General features: G+C 42.3%; 1 long non-coding RNA gene across 1 annotated transcript; it reads left to right on the top strand.

Moving 5' to 3' along the window:
* Positions 1 to 281: 281 nt before the first annotated feature.
* Positions 282 to 16,587, top strand: LOC115644946. The gene is made up of 4 exons (XR_003998643.1): positions 282 to 292; positions 764 to 766; positions 10,994 to 10,999; positions 16,315 to 16,587. It is a non-coding gene; the product is annotated as an uncharacterized LOC115644946 (long non-coding RNA).
* Positions 16,588 to 27,164: the final 10,577 nt, after the last annotated feature.

Below are 27,164 nucleotides of genomic sequence, written 5' to 3' on the forward strand. Positions count from 1 at the left end.
TGCCAGTTTACACAAGTAGAGAATTTAAACTATATGTGAACAATCCAACTAACACCCTGCCCAATACATCTGAAAAACCCTCAGTGCAACAAATACAATAAAGCATGTAAGTCATTAGTACTCTGGTTTGTGAAAAAATATGAAATAAACAGATGGTTTTACTTTAATTTACTGCTGTTACTTTACACATTCCCTGTAATTTCTGGAACAGAGAGGAACTACTACAGAAGACTCTACTATTCTAAATGGGGTGGGATTTATAATATGTCCACTTAACCAGGGCTGGCTCCTGGTTTTCTGCCACCCCAAACGGCCAAAAAAAAAAAAGAAGCCAATCGGCGGCACTTCAACAGCAGCTCAATCACGCCACTCCACTCATGGGCGGCACTTTGGCGGCAAGTCCTTCACTCCCTCTCTTCCTCTTTGGTGGCACTTCTGCAGCAGCTCAAAGAGGAAGAGAGGGACCTGCCACCGAATTCCTGCTGAAGACCTGGACGGACCACCCCAATAGTGGACAGAGAGCTGCCTCTTTGTATTGGCTGCCCCAGGCACCTGCTTCCTTAGCTGGTGCCTGCAGCTGGTCCTGGACTTAACTGTAGGGATACACTGAAGCCTGTTCAATGCATATATCCATAACCATCCCAACAAAGGCAAAACTCTTAGGAGTAACAAGAAAATTAAGGAGGGCCTGATTCAGCTCTAACTTACAGCAGTGTAAATTGGTAGTAGGTCCACTGGTGAATGGCTTGACATAAGTGCAAAGCCAGTGTCAGAAAAAGCTGGCTCAGGCTTAGACTCTCCACTTGCTTTTATACCCACCAATGAAGTGATGTCATCTCTTATTCAACTGAAATGATCTTAAGCCTACTACTGCTACCAGTTAGTGGAGTTACTTCTTTAACTCAAGAAGTGCAGACCCATACTTTTGGTGCTAGAGATCTCAGATTCTATTCTTTTGGTGGTGGCAAATGAGGAGGGATTTTACATAAAGAATGGAGTGAAGCCTTAACAGATCAGATAGGCTTGCTAGAGGAAGGAGTTGAGGGGGGCTGATAAGAAAGGTGCTGTAGTGTTTCCTGGGCAGAGTTAATCTTATTATGTTTTCCTAAGTGCAACGTTATAAGTAGTCAGATTGGCCTGTATTATATATATCAAGAGAACTACAAAACTAAAAAAAAAGAAAAGTAAGATCGCCATTAGCTCGGGGTATGCACACCCCGTCACACAGGGGAAATATCCCCTGGCCCTTTGTGGCTCATTTACAGCCCTATTTTCCACCAGAGCAGTGTAAAGGGGCCAGGATCACGCCTCTGCCAGAGACGGAAAGGTGCAATACACAGAAAATGAGTAATGATGACAGATACAAACTACATATACCACCGTTAGGCAGGAAACATGGATCCTTCTGTTCAGGACTGATGCATTTTTATATTTCTGCTCTTCAAAGGCCTGTTACTGTGCCTAATGATGCCAAAAGGTTCCACTGACTTCAGAGATGCAGAATCAAGCCTCATATAATTATTTGTTTTAAACCATGTGTAGCAGAGATTTTGATTCCCTAACATATCACATGATAATGCCAGGTGTTAGAGACAGGTTTAGAAGGAATGTGTGCTTCTGGCATTACAGTCATGTCAGATTTTAAATAACATAACGTGGAAAATTGTCATTAATATTGGTAAACTGATAACACTGTTGTGGCAACTATTTCTAAGATTAACAGCTGGTAAATTTCAGCAAGTCACCTCCAAGCAGTGGAATAGCAAAACAACACATTTCAAACATTAAGATAAAACTAAGGAGTCTCAACATTGTTGCTTATGCACTGCATTTAAAAAAGACTGTTGTAGATTCTGAAAATACTGTCTGTTCAAATACTCCCTTATCCAGTTGTGGTTTTACACTTTGTAACAACTGGCGAGAAATTAAACAATAATGAAGTTGTAGGATGGAAAGACACATTTGAGGCTCTCTCAGTGGAGGATGTTGGAACATTGTGGGTCAAATTTAGCACTCCCCCACAACACATTTCCTACATATTTATTATATAAACTACCTTAAAAGGATGTTAAGGTTGCAACGTCAAGCACTCTAAAGCTAGGACCAGAATGAAGGTTGCCTGTGCAGCCATGATTCAGCCCCGTTGTGCATGTGCATTATGATGCACTCTTTAATTATATGATCACATACTATTTTTTCCCTGCGTCATTCTGTGCATGGGATAGGACAGTGTTTGCATGAGCAGCTTTTCAGTATTTTGTTTTATGCTCGTTCAATGTGTGGCCCTAGGTCTTATTTACTGCACACTATTCAAACACTGTTCTGAAGACAGAATTATTCATTTCCTCGTGGATTTTTCTAAGGGGCTCATCACTAGAGTATCTGAGTGAGTGAAATATTAATGACATGATCTTCACAACAAACCTGTATGATGTTATCCCCATTTTACAGCTGGAGAACTGAGTTCCTGTGACAGATTAATGTTAAAAGCGTTCTCCAGTTTTCAATGCTTAGGACTTGATTTTTCAGAGAACTTATGATTTTGTAGCACTTTCTTTGTTCAGTCCACCCTCTTGTCCCAGGCCCTCTCTCTTTCCAGCCTCCTCCACCTCATGGGTCCTCATGTCAGTCTCCTTCCTTGCCACTCTCCCAGTCCTAGCTCCTCACCCCTCTGCATTTCAGTGAATGATTCCTCCTCCTTCACACTGCCTAGATGACAGTAGGAAGGTCACTGAGCACAGGAAAGACAGGCTCCCTCCTCTCAGTTCCCATGGCTGGCACCACAGTAGCCCTGCAAGGTACAATTGCAGAGAAAGTCACACTCAGCCCCTGTAGACCTCGGTTGGAGCATGCTCAGTGCAGATGCAATCTTCTGAGAATTTAGCACTCAAACAGTAACAAGGCTCTATTGAGCATGCGTGAACTGAAGGCTTATAAACTGGTCAAATTTGGGGGGATTTTCATGGGGATGGTATGAACCCCTGACACCAGGGTGACCCATCTGCCAGATAATTAAGTCACTGCTCCAAAGCATGAAGGTGTTAGAGTTCTCAATGAAATAGCTTGGAGAATTTGTTATCATGGGCAAAACAATGTATTTTTTATTAACTTGGTTCTGAGAAACAAACTTTTCCCTGAAATGTTCAATAATAATAATATAATTATTAATAATCCATAAATTAATAATTACTAATATTCAACCTGAGACAGACACACGGCATGGAAAATTTCAGCCAATGGTTAACATCTGGCAAAGTTTTAAGGAACTGAAAACATGACCTTATAACAAAAAGTGTCTGATAACTTCAAGTATAGGCAGAGCTACCTGTGCTTTCCATAATGTATGTAGTTTTGAAGTCAGGTTTTGCAGCATGGAATACTAGCATGAGATAAAGTGTTCTGAATGAAAAAGGTCTGTGAGAAAAAAAACATCCACCCATATTGGTTGCTATTACAATGTGGAGTAAGGTGTTTTGGGTGGTTTTGTTTTTTGTCCTAGCTAATGAAAAACTGTATTTGTTAGAGCAGATTGAAGTCAAATATGAGATACTAAAGCGCCCCAGTATCATTCTTTCCTAATATCTCAACATTCCAACAGGGGCAATTGCCACATGCACTGGAGATTGGAGTAGAACCTCCACTTTGAAGTTTGCTGAAGTTTCAGGTTTAATTGGACATTAGAGCTTTGGGCATATTTTATTTATTTAAGTGTTCCTGTCAATACATGTACAGGCTGACAGGATAATGACACAGATACAAATTCAAGTTTCTTATCAGATAGAAAAAATGCTTCCATCACTGTTTTGGAGAAAGAAGGAAGAAAAATACTCCAAATCATCATTAGCTTTCTCCCCTGGTTGTTGCAGTCCTTTTTTGAGTTTAATATTTACAGCATGTTAACAACAAAAGAGGGTAAATGTCATGGGCTGTGCAGTTTACTGCACTCTTCATTATAAAGCTGTCTTCTTACTTTGCTGTGATTAAGGGTTTGCTGCATACCCAAACCAGCGCTCTTTTTTTTTTACAGGGAGTGATCTGTGACCCTTGGAGAACTGTTCCTGGGCTGAAATTCAATTTCATAGATTTTAAAGCCTAAAGGGACCATTAGGATTCTCTAGTCTGACCTCTTGCATGACACAGGCCATGGAATTTCACTCAGTGATATATGCAAAGTTCAGTATGGGAAGTTCATAGTTCTTTACACCTAATTTGGTTGTAACTTGGTTCTCTTAACTTAAAAAAACTCCTATAGATTAATAAAAGCTAAAATATAAAAATGGCAAATGTGGCTGTTGTTGAGTAATTTCTTGGTTCTGCCTCACCAGGAATCCCATTAGAATTGTCTTTCTAGGAATATTTCAGCCCTGTTTATAGAGCCTTCAGTAATCTCCATGAGGCCTTTTAGAGGTAACCCAGGCCTCATCCCAGCCTGTGCACTCTCCATTCCCTCTTCCCTTGTGGATACCCAGACTCTAGCACCAGAGGGAGGCCACTGACCACCGAGCATCAATTCTGTCTTCTCACAGGACTCATAGGATGTTATTAGACCCAATGGTATTACACCATGATAACCAATGATGTCTTGGTATTATTACTTGAGTAAAAAAGTCCACTCTTTGGCAGGACCATCATAATGAGGAATGACAGAGCGCTCCAGATACCAAAGTATGAGACATTTGCGTGGGTTGGAAGAGGAGCAGAGGGTAGACTAAGGGATGGAATAATTTTTTTATCTGTTAACTATGAAGGGTAAATACTTTGTGAGCTATTCAGATGTTATAACTGAAAAATTAGCAGAAGAATAAAATGGGTATTTTTTCATCAGGTATATACCCACAATGTGCATAATTAGAATTAAGATGTGTAGATGTTTTCATTATAAAAGTCAGTCTATTCAGAGTAAAGCTTCACTTTAGGATGAAACTACACTTATGATACTGTCATCTGAGAGCTACTTTTCCTTTCTTTTTATCCCATCTAATTAAAACACAATGGGTAAAATCCATGAAGTCAATGGTTGTTTTGATTTCAGTGGAGCCAGGATTTCTCCCCATATTTTTTATGTTAATTTCAAAATTATACAACAATGTAAATAAAAAGAGAGATGTCAATACAAAATTAAAGGTTAAGAATAATAGATTTAAAAATACTCTTAACCATTTAAATAGAACCTTAGATTAATAAACTTAAACTTCTGATTAAACTTTTCATTATTATTTTGTATGCTTAACTTTTTGAACATGGAGAATAGATTAGTCAGTTTTAGTTTTAGTTTTATTTGCTTTGGGGGCGGGGGCAGAAAAAGATTCTGAGTTTCACCTATTAGCACTGTGCTGTAAAGTTTGGATTGCTTATACTAATGGAGATATTTGGTTTGTTCTTATATTTATTTTTCCTCCCAGTGGTAATTTATTTTTATAAAAAGCATGCAAAGATTTCTGTTACAAATTTGGGGCCAGATTTGCTCTGTCAGTGTCCCTTTAACTAGCTAAGGATTCTTTTTTTGTGTTTCTGGAAGTCAAAATTGCTTTGATTTTAAATAAGAAGTTTTACAATTCATCCATAACATATCCTAATCTCTCTCTTTTTCTTTCTTTGGTCTCATTGACTCTACTAATTCAGTCTTTGTTGTGGAAAAATGCTTTGACAATATTTCCAGCTGTATACAATACAGCTATCTTGTCCTCACTTATAGGAAAACAGAAATTGTGTTTTGATGGGGAAAAGTAGCTGTTATGAGAATGTTTTATCTTCTTTCATGTCCTGGATTATCGATATTGAGAAGAATTAGTCAGAATTAGCAGGTAAATGTCAACCATATTCTTTGGACCATGTTCTCACAGAGTGTGCTGTATATTGTCTGAAAGTCTTACTGTCAATTATATAATTTTGTGAGCCTCTACATTTTTTGAATTTTAATAAAGATGCTTAAAAATATTTTTTATTGTATTTTAATTCCATTTTACTATGTTATGCAGCACCTCAGTTGTGGAGGAAGGGGGCACTCTGATTTGGTGCATTAACAAAATGACTATTTTCCCCTGTCATTATTAGAAGAGTGATATTCTCTTTGAAAATTTTGCATAAAAATTCATGGTAAGATAAGACTCTGGGGCACTCCCTTGTCCTTGGTGAACAAGGGGTTAACTTCAGCTCAATTTCCCCTAACACAGGTGCCCAGGGAGATGGCTATTGTAGTGAGGAAGGGGTATGGTTTGGGGAATGGAGAGATCCTAGCAGATCATAGCAATGAAATGAACTCCAAGCTGAGAAGCGTCTCTGTTTCCTTTCTATGTTTACTTTCTTGAGGAAAAACCCTTGCTGATTATGATTGTTTTACGCACCAGTTTCCAGGCCTGTAATTTTGAAGCATGGCTGTGGCACTTGTACAGTAAGTATCTTTCATGCCAAGGTTCCATTTGAGCAATTGATGAGAGGCACATTTGAACAACTGAGCTGCTTTGTGGAGGTGCTAGTGATCTTCAGTTTATTGACCTCATTGGTGATTGTGGGTGCTCAGCATCTCTGAAAATCCAGCCATATATATAACAAGATTAGAGTAGGAATTAATAAAGGTAGTCTATGGGGATTTGGGAGGACATCCGAAAACATCCAGCTTGAAGGTTCTATGCTCCAGTACCTTATCCATGGGAACATGGGCTGCATGTAGGGAGAGGCTAAGCATTCAAAAGACATATTCCTTGACCAAGTAAGGGTAGGGAAATGGAGGAGACAGGAGCTGGAGTTAGGTGGGGAGAGAGAGAGAGAGTGTGAGAGAGAGCGAGAGAAAGAGTGAGTGAGTGTGTGATGGGGTAACTTAGAAAATGAGGAAATAAAGAGGTGAGGGTAATGTACCAAATGAAATGAACAATACACATGTGCAGTTCTTTAAACATCTTAGATCTTGGGCTGAAATCCTGTCCCTTTGCTGGTGCTTCCTTTCCCAAGGGATGAGGCATACTTTAAGACAGGGCTCAAATTCTGAGAGATTATTTCATGGAGCCCACTCACCCCCAGCATTTGGGAATCTGGGCTTCAGCTGCAGGGTGGGAGGTCTCAGGGCTTTAGCCCTATGGGGGTGGGGGTGAGTGTGGGGGGCTTGGGACTTCAGCCCCATGGGGGGAAGAGGTGCAGGAGCTTGGGGATTTAACCCTGTAGTAGGCACCAGGGCTTGGAGATTCAGCCCATTGGTACATGGCACGCACCAGGGCTTCTACGGGTTTGAAAATATTTTCTGGAGCTCTGCTGTGATGGACTGCAGCTGAATTTAAGCCGTGCTTTAAGGTATGTAGCTAATTAAACGTCTTGTATTTTCTAAACTTCAGAGAGTGTCTGTCAGTATCCTATTAGAAGGGTTTGTTTAATGTGTGGTTGAGTTTTAAGAGGATCTTTTCTCAAGAGGCCATCTGACTCTTTATCACTAAACCAACTGAGGTCAAGCAATTTAGTAACTGAAGGAAGCAGTAAATTTTTAAGATCTATGGATTCCATTCAGGCATTTGTTATGGGAAAATTGTAAATATTAGAAACTTGCAGAGGTCCTGACCCTCAAACTTGCAAAAACTGCGTCTGTGTCAAGGTGATTAACAATCATGCATAACAATACAAACATATTTCATTTTAAAACAAGATTACAGTTTGAAATCTTGTAAAATACTGGGACCTGTTTGTTTTGGCACTAGGACAATCTGTATGTTTCTATTTGGGCTTCCCTCAAAAAACAAACAAACCCCCTAAATATTTAAATCTGCTCAAGGAGGGGAAATATTTGAAATGGGGGTATTTCCCAATAAATACATGGAAAAAATGATAGACGAGACACCATCAGAGAAACATATGTCCTCCCATCCAGTACCCCTGGTCTTACTTAAGGCCCAGATCCTGCAAAGATACATGCATGTGCTTAATTTAATGCACTGTGAATAGTCCCAGTTGTATTAGTAACATTGGCATCACACATAGAGTTTAACAATACATGACATTGTTAACCACGCATATAGGTTTTCGCAGTATTGAGGCGTAAGCTTCTTTGTGACCGTTGAGCTTAACAGCTTGTTAGCTTTGCGGGGAAGTATTGGATATTGCTTGCTGAGGGGTATTTTTAAACAGCTTTAGAGTTTAAGGATCAAAGCTGAAGAGACAACCATCTCTTCCATCTTCAAACCAACTTGCAACCGGGCTCTACCCAAAGTTTCAACAAAAGTTGATTTTAGTATTTACAATTTGCATGCCGTCTTTTCAAAAGAGTTAATTTTAATTCCTTTAATTCCTAAGGTGATATGTCTAGGAAAAAGTATGCTCATATTTCTTTATTCGCAATATGCCAGCCATCCAGCATTCCCATAGAAATTAATCATTTGATATTGCTTTTAAGGCATAGTCTTGAGGGGTACCATTCTTGCTTTTAAAAAATCACAATATTTCCTCTGTACTTAGAATAGAAATAAGTTGTGGCATCTCAAATACCACTCCATGTGGTTGACAATATAATGGTAATCACTGTAGGTTAGAGAAAGAACAAATCTATTTCTATTTATGTGTTGTTTCATTTCCCTTTTTCCTCTGCTCTGCAATTATTTCTTTCTGAGGCAGGTTAAAGTGACTAAGGACATGGGGTACCCAAACTCATTTGTTGGCAAACTGAGGGCTTATGAAAGAGGTGAGGTGGACTTTAAGTGGGTGCAAAGGAATATTGATCTAGGAATGTGAACCTCCGATGCCCTTGGAGGTCCTTAGCCTCACAGTTTTCTCACCAGTCCAAAAGCCAGTCTTCGCCCAAAGATTTAAAGGCCAACTGAAATTGCTACTCCTAGTGCCAGAAAATCTAAAAGAGGTCAGAGAACAAAGGAACCCCCTGAGCCAAAGAAAAGACACACAAAGTACTGTAGATTTGAATTGGGTGCACAGACCCAAACTGTTGATGGTGGAGAATTGGTGTGTAATTGACTTGCCAGCACAGAGAGGCAGGGAACCTTTTCTGAACTTGCTTAACCCATCTTTAATTGGATAATTTTTAAAATATATATTGCAAGTAAAGTATTGAGCCCTTTAGAACTGATTTTCACACATGTTCTTTGTGTCCTGGATGACCCCTTAGACAATCTAGAGGGATCAATTTTGCTCTTTCTCATTGGCAGGATTGTGACTGTATTAATTATTATTTATTATTTTATTTATTTGTATTATCATAATGTCTGTCAGCCCCAGTCAAGGACCAGGATCCCATTGTGTTAGATGCTGAAAATGCACAGAACACCAAATTGTTGCTGCAATACTGCTGTTTGAATATTTTCATTTACACTACCCTAAAATTTGAGGGCTTAGTTCTGTCCTGATATCAGCTATAGTTAATGTGGTTACACCAGGATTGAATTTGGCCCAGTGAGTTCACACTGACACATTAGCGATAAAACAGTGGATCCTAAATGACTGAACTTTCTGCAATATTTCAAAGTATTACAGTGTTTTCCAGTCAGTTGAGCAAAAGCTGAAATGAACAGAAATAAAGGACCCATCAGTATTTCCTGTAATTAGACTATTGGTTACCATGTAAAAGGCTCTGTATTTATTGCCTGAGTGAAGATACTTAATTTACTGCCGTCTGAGCTACTATGGGAATGAAGTCTAGCAAAGAAAATCTTTCTTACAGCTTTAAATGCTTAACTCACATTTACTGGCCTAGTGGCTGGGAGGAAGCAGTGGATGTGATTTATCTTGATTTTTCTAAAGCATTTGACACAGTCCCACATGACGTTGTCATGAGCAAACTAAGAAAATGTGATCCAGATGAAATTTCTGTAAGATGCGTGCACAACTGGTTGAAAAACCATACTCAAAGAGTAGTTATCTATGGTTTGCTGTCAAACTGGGAGGACGTAACTAGTGGGTTCCCAGAGGAGTCTCTCTTGGTCTGTACTCTTCAATATTTTCATTAATGATTTGGATAATGGGATGGGGAAGTATGCTTATAAAGTTTGCAGATGACACCAAGCTGGGAGGATTTGTAAGCATTTTGGAGAATGGGATTAGAATTCAAAGAGATCTTGATAAATTGGAGAATTATTCTGAAGTCAACAATATGAAATTCAATGAAGACAAATGCAAAATACTACTCTGAGGCTACATCTATACTTGGAGCTGGGGATATGATTCCTAGCTCACATAGACATGTTTGTGCTAGTTCCCACTGAGTTAGTATGCTAAAAATAATAGTATAGCCCTGGTAGCATGGGCAGTGCCGAGTAGTGGCATGGGTAGCCACCCTGAGTATCCTGGCCACCATTCACCTCTGCCCATGCTACTGCAGCTACACTTCTACACTTAATCCATCTCCACGAGAGGCTGTAGCTATGTCAGTGGGAGAAGCTCTCCCTCCAACACAGTGCTGTCTACACCAGTGCTTAGGTCGGAATAACTATGTTGTTCAGAAGTATGAATTTTTCACACTCCTGAGCAACTTAGTTATAACAAAGTAATTCTGTAGTGTAGACCAGGGCTCAGTGCAGGCAGGATCAATTCCACTGAACTCAATAGCTTTGTGCTTGCTCACACCAGCAGCCTGCCCCGGCAGTCAATGGGAAGTTTACACACGATCACACTTCAGGACTGAATTTGGCCTACATTTTTGGGAGTAACTGAGCTCTCTGGCTTCACTCCCAGTAGAATAGAAAAGGCTGAGCAGGCTTAACTGTGGAGTTGCTACTAGTAATTAGGTAGTACTGAGGCTAGAAGTAGGTCAAAATGCCATTTCTTACGGCAAAATGAAAGATTGCAGAATTTCATATTCACGAGGTCAAAGTTCACAGAGCTGGTTCACACAGCCAAGCTTCTACAAACTGGTAAGCAAATTATTTATTGAAAAGTTTCTTCAGTGTACACTTCAAAGTACAACCACAGGAAAAGACAGATTGGTTAGATAAGATTAGAGAGAAAGTGAAACAAAAATAAATTAGTTAGAAACACCTAAATATGTGTTACTTGTACAGTCAGTGAGGCCGGGGTTCTACAGGCAATAATTTCTTTACTATACAACTGCGTTTCATCCCCAGAGCTGCTCTATCCTGTGTACTGACTGAGGCAGGGTCCTATGGAAAAATAGTACGTGATCGTAATGATTACAGTAATTAAAGTCTGTATCATAATGCATATACACAACGGGGCTCAAGGAAGGTTGCACAGGCAACCTTAATTCCAATATTTTCTAACTTTGCTTGACTTTTCATTCTTAATTATTTTTAACAAGGATTTTTGTGTGCAATTCACTAGGTTTAAAAAAAACTGATGGAATTTCTGGGGGGTTTTCAATGTGGAATCATGTTGACACCTTTATATGTCATAATCAGGATAGGAAACTAGATCAATGGCACAGATCTCTGCCCCTTGCGCTAACAAAGTAACTGACAGCAATAGTAGGTTGTCATTTTATATGTGGACAAAATTAGAAGGAGATGAGATGCACACTTTGCCAGTGACTTTCATAGACCCTTGCTGACAGCAGAGGAATGGTGAGAATTAAGATTATAAGGATAAATGGTGAGACATCTTCTAATCTTCATTATCTTCATGCTGTTTCAGGTTTCTAGCGCCGAAAGGAACAAGTTGTTTGATTCTAGATATTTTGCTAACAATAAAGTCCAGTAAGGTAAGGGGTAAGCTTGGACTAGATCCAGTATGTAAGGAGCAGGGTGGGAACACCACTAGCATGCAGCATGTCTGATTTCTAACTTTGAATTTGAAGCCTCAAGTCAAATTCTTATTTTCAAATAGATGCAGTCTTAAAATTACTCCTTTTAGATCTATAGAAATATTCTATTCTTCAAACTAAAGTAATCTCCACCACCCCCAGTCTGGTTTTGTATTGAGTTTCCACATTCTGAAGTAATGAATGTGTTAGAAATGCACGTGTTAATAATACATTAACTTTATTTTACTTACTGTCTCTGGGATAAGTTTAGTCAAATGGGATGAGGTTTGATAATATAAAATATTAATTAATAAATTATATTAATTGCAGTATCTTTAGAAGTCAAAGCCTTGGCCGTTTAAGAATCTCTTTGGTGGGATATATTATTTTTAACACAAAAGGTCAAAACCTACTATGCTTTTTATTTGTTTTCGTTGTTTATTTAAAGAAAGCTTGCAGATATTCAATGACAAGTATGAGCTTTGTTTCAGACATCGAAAGCTAGCTGTCTGAAATTAGACTTCTAGATGAATCACCTGATTCATTTGGCCCAATCCAATTTCCATTGAAATTACTTAACAAAGGCAAGGCAAATAAGCCCTTTGAAGGAAGCGGTTTACTGCATGCATTTTTTCCATGAAAAGAAGTAGATGAGATTGCCAAAACCCATTTGTGTGTTTCGGCACTTTTTTGTTTTAATGTATGAAACTTGATGTGTATATGGTAGATCAGGAACCCTGTCAAATGAGCAAATAACTGAATTAGCTTCCCTATGTTCCCTAGCTCTTCTCTTCAATTTTTTTTGCCAAGCAGAGTCAACTCTTACTAATTTTGTTTATCCATCTTTAGGTCACAGGTCAGAAAACATATGAGCATGTGCCAAAATCTCTTTAAGACAGTGCTTTACTGAACTGCAGCTTTAATAGGTCTTTACATCTTTTCCCCTAGAGCTCTTAAGATATAACTGTGGTAAAAGAATGCCATTGACAGCAAAGTATCACCATATTGCAGGTAGTACAATAATAGCTGGCAGAGTTATGAGGGGTCACATTCCTGGTGTCATTCTATTGACTTCCCTGAAGTTACATCCAAGTTAAATATGACCCATCATTTCTCCCTTTATTTTTGCCTTATAGTGGGCACTTGTTTTTCTGTTGCCTAATTACAACCATTGTGAATCAACCAGAAGTAAACATGGAGAAGACCAGAAGCCATGTAAAAGGTGCATGTACATTTATATGGCTCTCTTTGGTTTTCATTTACTTTCCCAATAAAACTCTAGTTCATTGAAACATCCAGGGCTTGGATATATTTATAGCTTTTGCAACTTTAAATGCTTTCAGGCTCGCAATACAGTTTCTGAGAAATTGCACTCACGGGGGCCTCACTTCATGACAGACATGGTAAATCTCTAGTTAAGAAAAAAAGTGACTATTTTTTTAAAGATAGTTACAACAGAGTTACAGCTGAAAACTAATTCTTTACATATTTTCCCCCCAGCTCTGTTGAGATATGAGTGGAGTGAAAGAGTGCCACTGACTGCAAAGTATCACTGTATAGCAGAGTACTACACACACTTTTAGATATTTGGTGTTGTGCTCTGTGTCCTGTGACCTCATAGTAGAGTTGTCAACCCTCACTGTTTCACCAAGAGTCTCCTGGAATCAGGCTCTATCACCCAGAGGCTACTGAAGCCAAACTTGGAGATTTTAGGCACTAAAAGTCTGGTGGCACAGAAGGCCTAAGGCAGGCTACCTGCCCTGGCTCTGTGCCCCTTCTGGAAGCAGCCAGCATGTGCCTGCAGCCCCTGGGGTGGGAGGGGCAGTTGGCTGGGAACTGCAGTTAATGGGAGCTGCAGGGGTGATGCCTGCAGGCATGGGCAGCATGGGGAGACCCTCCCTGCCCCCCCCTCCGCCTTGGAACCACTGCCAGAGAGATGTGCCAGTCCCTTTCGGGAACCACCCGAGGTAAGCACCGCCCACATCCCTTTTCCCTCCTGCACCCAGCCCCCTGCCCCAGCCCAGAGCCCGCACTCAAACTCCCTCCCAGTGCCCACACCCCAAACCTCCTCCTGCACCCAAACTCCCGCCCAGAGCCATCACCCCCTCCTGCACCAAAATTCCCTCCAAGAGCCCGCACCCCTCATGCTCTCCTGCACTCAAACTCCTTGCCCCAGCCTGGTGAAAGTGAGTGAGGGTGGGGGAGAGCAAGCGATGGAGGAAGCGGGGATGGAGTGAGTGGGGGCAGGCCCTTGGGAAAGGGGTGGGTCAGGGCATTGCCTCAGGGAAGGGGCATGGCAGGGGCATGACAGGGTGTTTGGGTTTGTGCGATTAGAGGATTGGCAACCCTAGCTCACAGGCAAGTATCTGAGGCAGTCTGTTCACTAGGCTGTAGACCTTAGCAGGTTCCCAATGGTCATTCTCACACTGTTAGTAAGTATAGGAGGATTCTTTTCTAGGGCTGTGTGACAGAGTGCTATCTGTAGCATCCTGGTCACTGAGGCTGTCCTAGCACTGAGAAGATTGCCGGCTTTACTGAAGTCAATTAACCAGTTTCTGTTTGGGATTATTGACACTTGGGTAGCAATTGCTGGGTTCATGAGGCAATTGGCTCAGTAATTGGGAGAAGTAAAGGGAAGTGCTCAGAGAGTGAGCAGGGAAGAGGAGAATAAGTTGTGTGGAAATTGCCTCCTGCTGCATACCTGTGGTTCCTTCCGTTGTGCTTTGAAGCCGAATGTTAAAAGCATGCATGGTGAAGGGGAAACATCCTGCATATGCTTGTGGTTAGGATACCACAAGAAAGTGATACTTATAGGGTAATTGAAGGGATGCCTGTGAAAGGCTGACAGGAAAGAGGGGGTGCACATACATTAGGTATAAGTTTTAGTACTCAGTAGAAGAACACACTAGTTCCTAACTTATCACTAGGCAGCAGCCTGTTGAGAATACAAGGGTAACTGTCTGTGGAGGTTCCTGAGGCCTAGTAACTAGGGTGCCACTTTCAATCTATCTTTGTGTTTAATTGTAACTTAGTCTTGGCCCATAAATCCTGCCAGTTTAAGTCCTGTCTCATCATATCTGGGTTCACTGAATAGATCCAGGGCTGGCACTTCCATTAGGCGACCCTAGGTGGTCGCCTAGGGCGCCAGGATTCGGGGGGCGGCATTTTGTGCACTCCCCATGGGGCGTGCGGGAGCTTCCGGTTCTGCTCCCATCGCACTGACGAAGAAGAACCTTCTGCTGACGTGCCACGGAAAACAGCGGCAAGCAATTGAGCAGCTCAATGACTGCCGCTGTCGCCTGCCGCATTTCGGCGGAGGGCCCTTCTTCGGTGGCGCGATGGGAGCAGAACAAAATGTCGCCCCCCGAATTCTGCCTAGGGCGCCAGAAACTCTGGCACCGCTCCTGAATAGATCCCCTATTGTCCTGTGACACTTGCCTCCCATATCCCATGTACAGGTTGCTCCTCTAATAACAAGTTGCTGGTTGGATCCTGATAAACACAACCAGCTTGACTCTCAGCTTCTCACCCAGCCTTCTCGTTCTTGCTGCCTGCTACCTGGCCTTCCCTCTGCAGCCAGGTACCAGGTTGTTGCCTGCAACTCACACACAGTCCTCTGGTTCTCTCCTGATCTTGATATTTATTTCTTCTTGGTGTGTCTTCTTTTCCTGTTCACTAAGCACAGAGTGGTGAGGCTTTTCAAAATGAAAAAAGGGACAGAATTTGTTACGGGCACAAGGAATAGTACATGAAGTCATGCACAGACTACTTAGACAGTCAGGAAAAAGGGGTAGGTGAGCAAATGATCCCTTTTTCTGCTTTTCAGCCACACAATACTTGTTCCTTTCCTTCTCCACCTTTAGAGTTGATCATAAAAAGTATATTTCACCAAAAAAAAAAAAATCAGAAGAAATGAAAACTATTTTTATTTTGTTGGAAATTTTTCATTTTTACGAATTTGTTTAGTTTCATTGGACTCCTCTCTCCTCCTCACTTTTACTTCCCCCCCCCCCAGTGAATGAAAGGAAGAATAAAAAAGGCAGTGGGATTTTTTCCACACCAAAATGAAATTTTGTAATATTACATTTAGAAATTTATTGAAAAACAAACACATTTTTTTCAAACTGGAAATATTCTACTGAAACTGTCAGTATTTTGAAAGAGAATTTTTTCATGAAGAACTTTTGGATGAAAAAATGTTGTATGATGCGAATATTCCTCTGTGTGTATGTAGAGAGAGCTGGCTTAAGGAATTATGCAGAGGAGGATTATGAGGGAGACTCTTTAGTGCAGAGGTTGGCAACCTTTCAGAAGCAGTGTGCCGAGTCTTCATTAATTCACTTTAATTTAAGGTTTCATGTGCCAGTAATACATTTTAATGTTTTTTAGAAGGTCTCTCTCTATAAGTCTATATATTATATAACTAAACTATTGTTGCATTGTAAAATAAACAAGGTTTTCAAAATGTTTAAGAAGCTTCATTTAAAATTAAATTAAAATGTTGATCTTATGCTGCTGGCCCGCTCAGCCCATTGCTGGTCTGGGATTCTGTTCACCTAGGCTGGCAGTGGGCTGAGCGGGGCCTGTGGCCAGGACCCCGACTGGCAGAGGTCTGTCAGCCAGAACGCCAGATCCCGGCTGCTGGACCCGTTCAGCTGCTGATGGTCTGGGGTCCCGGCCCTGCCCACATACAGTGGGTACCTACCTTCTACCTGGTTCTGGCCCATTCTCTTCCTCTCTCTGCAATGAGCTAAGGGTGGGAGTGGCACAGAGTACAGGGCTGGGGATGAAGGGTCTGGCCAGGAGCTAGAAGGAGGGAGGGGGCTCAGGGTTGGGACAGGAGGTTTGGGTGTGGGGCATTTATCTGGGTAGTTCCCATTTGGTGGGAGGGATGCACGTGGGAATGTGGGGTGTATGTGTGCAGGAGCTCCCATTTGGTGCTCAGGGTGGGAGTGGGGGGTGCAAGATTCAGGATGTGGGGTGTGCATGGGGTGTGTGCAAGAGTCAGGGCAGAGGGCTGGGGGCATATGAGGGGGTGCAGGTGTCAGGGCAGAGGGGGAGCTGGGTATGTGTGGGGGTGCCAGAGTCAGGGCTGGGGTTGTAGGGGGGTTGAAGGAGTCAAGCAGAGGGCTGGGTATGTATGAGGGGGGTACAGGGCTCAGGGGAGGGGGCTGGGTGTGTGTGAGGGGGGTCAGGGCAGAGGGCTGGGATGTGTGTGAGGGGGGGTCAGGTCAGGGCAGGGGGCTGGAGAGGAGATGCCCCTATTCCACCCCTCGCCTTTCCCAAGGCCCTGCCTCTGCTTCTTCTCTGCCTCTGCCAGGAGCAGCGAGCATGCTGACTCTGTGCCTTCTCAACCTGCCCCCCCTACTGCCGCAAAGGCCATCAGCTGATCGGCTGGCAGGGAGGGAAGGACGGAGAGGCGGAGGAGGGGCAGGAACCCAGCACACTACGGGAAGAGGCAGGGGAGCCGGCAGGACCAAACTTCTGCCCCTTGCCCCCTGTCCCTGTGGGATGGGGGCAGGGAGCGGAGGGCAGAAAAGAACTGTCCGGGCCGGGCTGGACAGGATTTTTAATGGCCCACTGCTGCCTCCTGGAACTCCAGCAGGCAGCAGCGGGCCATTAAAAATCGGCTCACATGCTGTCTTTGGCACGCATGCCATAGGTTGCTGACCCCCACTTTAGTGTCTGCAGGGCTTTATGAAAATTGGGTCACAACACCTTGCTTTTGTTGGTGAAGCTGACTAGTACAATAGGACTGTTCCGGGTGACTGGGGCATTCCTTGCTTTCAAGACATATGTGGCCAGATTTTCAAAAGTGCTCAGAACCTACAACTAGGCCAGATTTTCACAACAGCTCAGTACATTGGGTGCTGAGCTGTTGTGAAAATCTGGCCAGAAGTCAAAGTGCTATAGAGCTTCTAGTAGGCAAAGGCCATATCCTGCCAACATTCTGCATGTAACTTTACCTGCTCCATGAGATTTATTCAATGAGTACAGTTCCATGAGACAAGTAAAGTCACTGACACGCAGAAGTGTTTGCAAGATTAGGCCTGCTAGATACTGATTTGGGACCTTGCCCCTCCCACAGTGACCTGTGGGTCATTCATTTCTGGAGTGGGATTGGAGTTTCCCAGTAATGAGCCAGCAGGGTCATTGCAATATGTTATACACAGGCACATCTCATGGTGAGCTATCTATGTGACAATTTGCTGGATACTGTGGAGGTCATGCCTTGTCTGAAAGGTATTGTTATAACCAAAAAGAGTCTTGCTTATTTAAGAAAGTTTATGTAAGAACAGGAGAGTGTTTATTATTTTACGAAGAGGCCATACACTGTACAGCAAAAGAAAGATACCATGGATATAGAAATAAATGTGTGCAAAAATCCATACAAAATAAATAGGCCCGATAAGCCAAAATAAATCCCTTCATTGGGATTGTAGCCAACTAGTATCATGTTGTGTTTCTCCTCTCCTCCCCACTTGGAATCTAATGAGATTCATGACTTGCAGGAGAGCTGGGGTTTGAGGACTTGGTTCAAGGCCACACTAAGAGAATAGAAACCTATTCCCATGCTTGTTAGAGTCTAACGTTATCTAATCCAGATCTACTTGTATAACCCCCCCATCACTGTTTCATCTGAGCACCTAACAACACAGCAAAAGGAATCAGGCAAGCTCAGCATAAAAGCACATCCCCAAAAAGTGGGAACGAGGGAGTTGTAAGCTATAAATACAAGCCACAGTAAGTATGAAATACTCTTGTATGCTCTGATTCTGGTGAACCTTTGTCTGCACAGGAATCAATGGGGCTTCTTGTGGGTGCAAGGGACCAGCCATGCAGATCAGCTAGTGGGACTGGGGCTATGGGTCTGATCCAAAGGCCTATGAAGTCAATAGAAATCTTTTCACTTGTCTTTGGATCAGTCCCTAAAGACTAACAGGATGAACCTAGTACAGGATTAGGACAGGGTGGAGGAATGAATCTCCCTTGGCACCCTGGGTTGTTTCTCTGTCTACCTCAAACACAGCTAAGTTCTCTCCTAGCCATTTTTGTACAGTGTAGTAACACAGGAAGGAAGGAATAACTCTTTGGCTGTTTTCTCCATAAGGTAGTTAGAGACTTCCTATTGGCATGAGTCTAGATGACTCTGCTGACATTTTAATCTGAATCTATTGGGCATTCTGATGGGAATCTCTGGTACCTTAATAGGGAGCCATCTAAAATGGAGCAGATTATGCTACAACAGACCACTTTCCTAAAGTGATTTTGCTCATGGGACAGACTGCTGAGGCTGTATACTAGTGAATAGAGAAGAACATAGAAGTCATGTAAAACTTGTGGTGGAGGGGAATTCCAAATAGTGCAACATGTTAATCAGTCTTTGGTGTACAAACAAAAGTGGCAATGCTGTGGGAGTGTTGTTATACTCACTTCCCTTCAGAGAATGAGAATGTCACAAGAGGAGAGTGAGATATTTTAGGGGGAAGCCTGTCCTGACCATGGAACTTTTCTATAGATCTTTTCAGGCATGACAGAATGGTTAGAATAAAGGAAGTTTTGAGTGGCAGAACAGGAAGTTCTGTTTTGGGGCTGGCTTTGGGTGAGTGGTCAGGACTGGTAGGTATTCTCTTTCAGTTAACGCAGTGAAAGACTGTATTGAACAGCTGGATTATTATTATGATTTTTATATAAGGATTATCTCTATTCTAATAGGATGGAAAACACCGCCTCATGTTCACCATCGCCATCAGCTCATTCTGTGGTCCAGGGCCCTTGCAAGATGAAGGGTGACCCTTTGATGTCTTCACAGCCACAGCCTTACAAAATAGCTGCTGGGTATTTTCAGCAGGGATTCCCCAGACTCTGGATTTCACTTTCCTCATTGGTCTAAAATAGCAAAAATCTGGGCATTTCCAGGGTACACTGCAAAATGCATGTTTTGAGGTGAAGTGTTGGATGGAGTTCTGCAGTGAAGGGGATTTTTATTATGCTGTCTGTTAAGGAATTAATAACTAATGAAGAATTAATCAGAATTTAAATATAGTTAATCTGAGATATGTATGGAGCTGTACCTTAGAACCTGAATGTCAGAAAAAATTGCCTTCAAATGTTTTGGATCATGTCCCTCTTCTTCTGTCCTGCAACTGGCCACCCATTCTGCAACTCCTATCTGGAACTTTCCATCACAGCAGGAAGCCATCAATATAAGGCTAGTGAAATTACTACCACAACTATAGGTGAGATAAAGGGGCTGGCACTTATCTTAAATGTCAGGAAATCCTCTCTTCAGCTGTTCATAAATTAATTAGCCAAATAGTTGACCTAAGGATGAGTGAATTAAGCAAAAGTTTTGGGGGATGGGAGAATGCTCTGATTCCTATAGTTAGTGAGACTAAAGAATTTAAGCCATAAAAACACACTCCATCTAAATTAATGTTTGTTTTGTATTGTACTTAGAGCTGGTCAGACTTTTCATTGTGTACAGATTATTTTTTTTTGGATTTGGCTCTATATTTGATGTGTCAATTGCTATTAATTTGTTCTCCAGCAGGTTCTATCTGCCTATTTGGGCCTACATATTGTTTAGGAATCTCTTCATAGCAAGTGCTGCAAATTGTTTGAGATTTGTTTTTTGAACTGTGTGATTGGTCATCAACGTCACATGGTACTGTGTCTACTTACAGAGTGGATGGTCATTTTTACAAATTGGAGTGCTGGAAGACATTTGCTGGGAAGCTGAATCTCTGAGGGAGAACCTGGGGAGAACTGAAGGAAGAAAATAGCAGGTCTAGGAAATTTTAGGGCACTTACATTTCTTCCTGTCTTCTGTTACATAAAGAGAATAATAATGGACTATATATGTGAACTGTAGATTGAATATAGGTGGGGCTTTTATGGCACAGGGGACAAATAAAAAGTAAATGTCCTGACTGTTTAGCAGGCATTATTTTCTTATGTCACAATTAGGACTGGCTGGACAACAAGAATTAAAAAGATAATTTGAGGTTTTAGAATGAAACTGAGATCTTTGTGAACATATCAGGAAAAAAGAGAGAGAGACTCCTTTCCCCATCTCCCAGAATAGGTTAGGGCACTGACTTGAGATATGAGAGAGCCAGGTTCTAGTCCCAGGTCTGGACTAGGGACTTGAATCTGGGTATCCCACATAGAAGGTGATTGTCCTAAGCACTGGCCTATTGGCTATTCTGGGGTAGCACTCTGTGTCTGTCTGTCTTCTTACTCATGCCCCCATTCTATTTGATGGTGCTGGAAGGACTCACGTCTCTCTTCCCAATTAACAACCCTTCAGCATCAAATTGGGTGGATATCCATGTGATAACTGGACCATAAATGTGAAGTCAAATTCTTTGCTGGTGTAAATTGGCTTCACTCTGTTGAAGTCAGTGGAGTTTGCAGAGCATTTGCCCATTTGGAGAGAGGAAAACTCTTGTGAAACATGGAGTTTACCACCAGCTTTGGCCTGCATTCCCAAGCAACCCGACTCCAAGGAGATGCAGTCTCAGTACACCAGAGGCCGCTACCGGCCTCACACTGTCCCCAGGCACCTTTTAACAGTTTCACGCCCTCTTGAACTCTCTCTTCAAAATTCTTTTCAACTTTCCCTTACGGTACTTGTTGACTATTGGTCTCATGCCAGTATTTAGCCTTAGATAGAGTTTATCACGAGCTTTGGGCTGCATTCCCAAGCAACTTGACTCCAAGAAGACCTGGTGACAGTGTGCTGGGGGCTGCTACCAGCCTCACACTGTACACAGGCACCTCTTAACAGTGTCACATCCTCTTGTGAAACAAACTCTATGATGATATACATAATATGCATATCTTATTGAAAAGCCCTATAATACTTAATGCAAGGCTTTATCCTCTGCTATGGAATTTTACAGATTGATTAATAAATTCTATAGAAAGGATGCCATTCTAGATTACATTCTTTTAGATTAATCTCTAATGAGTCCTATCCTAAATTCCATAGGAGTTTTCATAAGACTATCTTTGAGTATATTTAATATACATAGGGCTTGATTCTCCACTACCTAGCATCATATGTAGTCATTTACACTGTGCAAAACATTATGGACCTGATTCTTCTCTTACACAAGTTTCATATCAATGATTTTTCATTGACTTCAGTGAAGTTATTTCTGATTTATACTAGTATGAGTTGAGAATTGGGCCTTATCCCCCTGAGAGTTAAATATTTGCTTTGCATAGATGCAAATGACTATATAAGGTGCAAAGTATTCTAGAAAAAAACATGCAATAACAGAAATACTGATTTTGCTCCAAGCCATGTGCCAAAAAGTTTTGAATGTTGTCTTGTTACTGCTTTTGAGCCTCATATTAAAGGACAGAAGTATTTTGAAAGGCAATGTTGGCTTACAATTGTGACACCAGCTGAGACTTAAAACATCAATGGGACATGTTGGTGGAGATCAGTAAGAATTTATAAAGCAATATGACGTGGGGCATGTCAGCCAGAGATAAAAAGAGGTTGAAGACCCATGACTGCTCATTATTTTCCCATAATAATGAGTTTTCCTCTTGCATACTTAATCACTATTAAAACCAAAAAAATACCCTAAGTGCTACCTTACTGTTCTGTATAATACTGCATTATGATCAGGGTGAAACAGATAATTGTTAATAGTTTTCTCAGTTAAGCATGTAGGTCTTAGCGAAGGGCACTAACCCTTTTTCAGCCATCAACTATTATTTAGATTTCAAAGGTTCTATAATTATTAGGCATTGGATGAACAAACTCAGATAAAATGAGTCAACTGGAGCCTTCACTGTAAATTTGAACCAAATCCAAATGAACACTTTTCCTTTTGGGTTTAAGAAGTTTGATAGACACTCTTCTTTTGTATTTGTGAGTCTCTGAACTTCCTGGCTCCAGCTAACGTCAGAACTGGAAGTACTGCCAAACTGTGTGGAGGTTTGTGCTGTATGTGATACCGATAGAAGGGTTAATTTGGAAAAGACTGAAATCTTCTAATGTCTAGCTCATTAGGGCATGATCGGATAATGAGAATTTGTTCTGATAACACAATGCTTATGACTTGGTAGTGTGAGTATGTTGACACTTGATATCCTGTTGGAGGATTTAGGGTGTTTTCTGTGGGAAACTCAGAGAAGATTGTTTTTTTCCCATTGATCTGCACCTTCTAAAGTCATTTACACCAATGTAAAGTGAGTGTAAAATGTTACCAAATCAGAATGGCAACATTCTGCACAGGTATAAGTAACTGCATGAGGTGCAAGGTAGTGGAGAATCAGGTGGTCTCTCCCCACCATGTGTTGTTCAACCAAGCCGTAGTTAAACTTGATAGTTTGTTTCACCTTTGGGCTTCTAGGGCCTGCTACTGCTTCCATAAAGGTCAAAAGCAAAGCCCCTACTGACTTTTATGGGATGTGATCATAATCTGTTTGACTCTTGCTTCACACAGAGGGCCAGATCCAAAGCCACTGATCTCAGTGGAAAGATTCCTATTGACTTTAATGGACTTTGGCTCTAAGTCATAATGTGGTCATTACAGTGTTTATCATTTCAACTTTTTCAGAACATGGATGTACTAAAAGCCTTTCTGGACAAGCGGTTGTGAGATTCAGTTTGACTTCTTGACTAAAGAGGTCTGTACAAGCAACTGAACCTTTTGATATGTCCAGTGTCTCAGCTTTCCTGTACAATTTTTTATTATATGATTGTCTCTGTGCTTCAGTGGGTCACAGATGAGGATGGCAGTTTCAGGACAAACTGCTGAAAAATAGGGCAGATTCACCCCAAACCGGTGGTCATTCTATTATTAGATAATCAAGCCAGAAACAAAAGTAAACTTCTGTCTCATCACATTGGTTAACAAGAAGTCCAAACTGTGGTCTTCTTAGGCATTCCAGACCTTAATTCACCACCCAGACACTAGACTTTATGATGACTGGTTATTGAAAACCAATTTCATCAAAGAGAGTGTGTCTGATCTCAAAAGATCAGTCACATACCCAGGTCAATATATAACTCAGATCATACCCAGTAATCACGCTGTTGCCAATCTTTAGTATCTACTAGCTAAAGGTTCATTTATAAGAGAAAAGAAAGAGAGTTAAAATGGTCAAAGAAATCATATACATATCAGGTTTGTAGCTGTTTCTGGTAACTTCCAAACGATTGGAAGGACGTTAGTCAATACACTTCTTTTAGAGTAAGTCCATAGTCCAGACATCAGAGCAGGAAAGAGGCAAAATGGAGATGCTTCCAGGATACTTTATACCTTCTCCCTTGTGGAAGGAATGTTCTCAGTCTTAGTTTGTGGAAAATTACAGGTACAAGATGGAGTCCAGGATCACCTGAACAAGGCAAATTCTCTTACATGCTTTGGTGAGGTATAGGAGCAGACATTACCTGTATTCTGGCTAAGGCATCCACAGGTAGGCTCACCAGCTGGGGACAAGCTTCTACGACCCATTGTGAGAGTTAAGTGTTCTATGGCCATCAGCTTGAATGGTGCATTCACAGTGTGCTGGCGAGACTGGATGTAAACTATCTTGTGGGTTTTACCCCAGGAGCAAACACTTTACATAGTCAATATTCATAACTTTAGATACAAAGATGATAAATGCATACAAACAGGATAATCATTTTTGATAGATTGTTTCTTTTCCATTGATACCTTACATGATATACTTCGTATAACATTTGTTGCTATTGTCTAACCCTGGCAATATCAATGATATAAATGATCATATTTCAATCAGACAGCATCACAAGTGTGCATAGCAGTGAACACCTAGATTCTTTCATTGAAATCACAGAGGGAGATTGTGACACTCTGTACCCCATGTGACACCCTGTTGACCAAGTTCATCACATTTGTATGGATTACATGCTGGCGGCTGTGAGTGAATAGAGTCTGGAGGGGTTTGCTGTTCACTAGTGAAGAAGTGTGTAATGATGCCTTGTGCTGCTCATGCCACAAATCAGCCGGTGACCGCTTAGAGTGCAAGCACCAGTACCCTTTTATTTGCAGTGTCACTTCCCACCACTATCTATATACAGTCTTTTCAACCCAGCACATGGGGGGCGGCCAGCTTCCTCAGCCAGCAGGGATCTACAGCCATAGGCTTTTTTTTTTTCTTTTCTCTCTCCCCCCTCCCTACCTTCTTTCCTGCCAGCTTTATATAGCCCTTTTGCTAATAAGGTCCGCAGGCGTTTCTTCTTAAGCCCTTATGTGAGCCACACCCAGTCAGCTCCAATTAATTCCTCTTAATTGGAGCTAGGCTAACAGAGGCCTGGCTCAGGCTCTCCTGGCCAGCACCCTGTTACAAGTGTAAAAGGCATCCCAAGCTAGAGAGTTAAGGGGACACAGCAGTTCAAGTTGCACCCTGGGGAATATCACAGAGATATCGGGTCAAGGTATAAAAGTTTGATTTTAATAACGCTGTGTTGATTGAAAAGGCATACAAGCTGAGCGTCTTCTTAAAATCAGTTAGCTTTTCTTAGCTCCAGGTACAACAATTTCAGAAAACAAGCTCGATTATTCTCTTTATGATTTCTATTTTGCATAACACAAAACTCAATTTCAGTGTTTGTCTGGTTCTCATAAAACACTTATCCCTAAATTTGTAAAGCACTAAGCAAAGTATATATCCATGCGACTTCCTATGAAAATCAATGAGAGTCTTTTCAATGAAACCTAGTGCGGTGCTTTGAAAGGTTACACTAAAACTTCACAGATATTAACAACTGCTAAAGTTAGACCAGCAGTGGGGCTGCTTTGACGTGTACATCAGTCCAACAACCTGCTTTGCTCATTTCTAAAACGTAGAGTGAAAATGGATAATTGTCACCTTTTTTACCATATGAAAATCAAGGATCATGTGGTGAAATGAAAAGGGAGTAAAGTAGAAGAAATAAAAAAGCTACATGTGCTCTCACAAAGGATGAAACCTTGGCCCCACTGAAGTCAATAGAAAAACATTCATTGTCATCCCAGAGGATTCATTAACAGAAATCATCATGATCATTATTCTAGCTGGATTTTGAAAGAGGCTGGATACAGGGCCGCCCAGAGGATTCCGGAGGCCTGGGGTCTTCAGCGGTGGGGGTCCCTGCTTTGGTGGTAATTCAGCGGCGGGGGGGTCCTTCCGCTCTGGGACCCACCGCCAAAGTGCCCCGAAGACCGGCGGCAAGGTCCCCCCGCTGCTGAATTACCGCCGAAGCGGGACCCACCGCTGAAGTGCCCCGAAGACTGGCGGCAGGGTCCCCCTGCTGCTGAATTACCGCTGAAGCGGGACCCACCGCCGAAGTGCATCCCAGTCTTCAGCGGTAATTCGGTGGGGGGGGGTCCCCGCTGTGGGTCTTCTAGGCCCTTCGGCAGCAGGTCCGGAATGGAAGGACGCCCCGCCGCTGAATTACCGCCGAAGACCAGGCTCCACTTTGGAAGTGGGCCCTGCTTCGGCAGTAATTTTGTGGTGGGGGGTCCTTCCGCCCCAGAGCGGAAGGACCTCCCACTGCCAAGTTGCTGCTGAAGACCCAGAGTGGAAGAATCTTCAAGGACCCAGGCCCCATGAGAGTTTTCCAGGGTCTCTGGAGTGAGTGAAGGACGCTGCTCCACGGGTCCTGAAAAACTCTCCTGGGGGCCGCTGTGGGGCCCGGGGCCTGGGGCAAATTGTCCCACTTGCCCCGCCCCTCTGGGTGTCCCTGGCTGCATAACTCTTGATACCATCAATAATTATGCTAGCTAAGGTAATGGTAATCACAGAGGTGAAAGTAAGCTGGTACGGGCCGGTATGGAGGACCGATAAGAAAAGGAGACTGGTTGAGGGGGGGAGAGAAACCTGCCCCCTGCATAAGAATAGTTTAAACTCAGCTGTTTTCTGAGTGGTTCAACCCTCGGGGTTAGGAGTGGTTTCTGGCATCCTTGTTAATTTCACTCACAGTAGCTGGGGGGAGTGGAGAGGGTGTGTTTGACCATGGCAGGGGCAGTCCTTGTCTGTCCCTGGGATGAGGGGATCTCTCCAGTACTAATATATACAACAAATACAAGCATTTGGCCGCACAGCTTAAATCCAGAGCTAATAAAAGCAGGTGGAAGGGAAAAACTCACTGTCACATTGGTTTCTCGTCTCCTCCCTCCCCCTCCTCCAGCCAGGCTGCAGACAAGGCTCTGCATTCCTCACCCCACCCCGCAGCAGGGGGCTCTTCCCTAGGCTCTAGCTTGCAGTAGGGACACTGGCTGACATGCCTGCTGCTGCTGCCTGCATAAGAACAGTTTAAACTCAGCTGTTCCATGTGCAGTTCAGCCCCCAGGGTTAGAAGCTATTTCTGGCATCCTTTAATTTCACTCTCAGTTGTTGTTGGGGTGGGGAGGGGCGGTATGTGACCATGGCAGGGGCAGTTCTTTTCTGCCCCCGGGATGAGGGGATCTCCTATACACAAAAAACACAATCAAAATCAGGAACC

This window comes from Gopherus evgoodei, chromosome 2, assembly GCF_007399415.2.
Source record: "Gopherus evgoodei ecotype Sinaloan lineage chromosome 2, rGopEvg1_v1.p, whole genome shotgun sequence".
NCBI lineage: Eukaryota > Metazoa > Chordata > Testudines > Testudinidae > Gopherus > Gopherus evgoodei.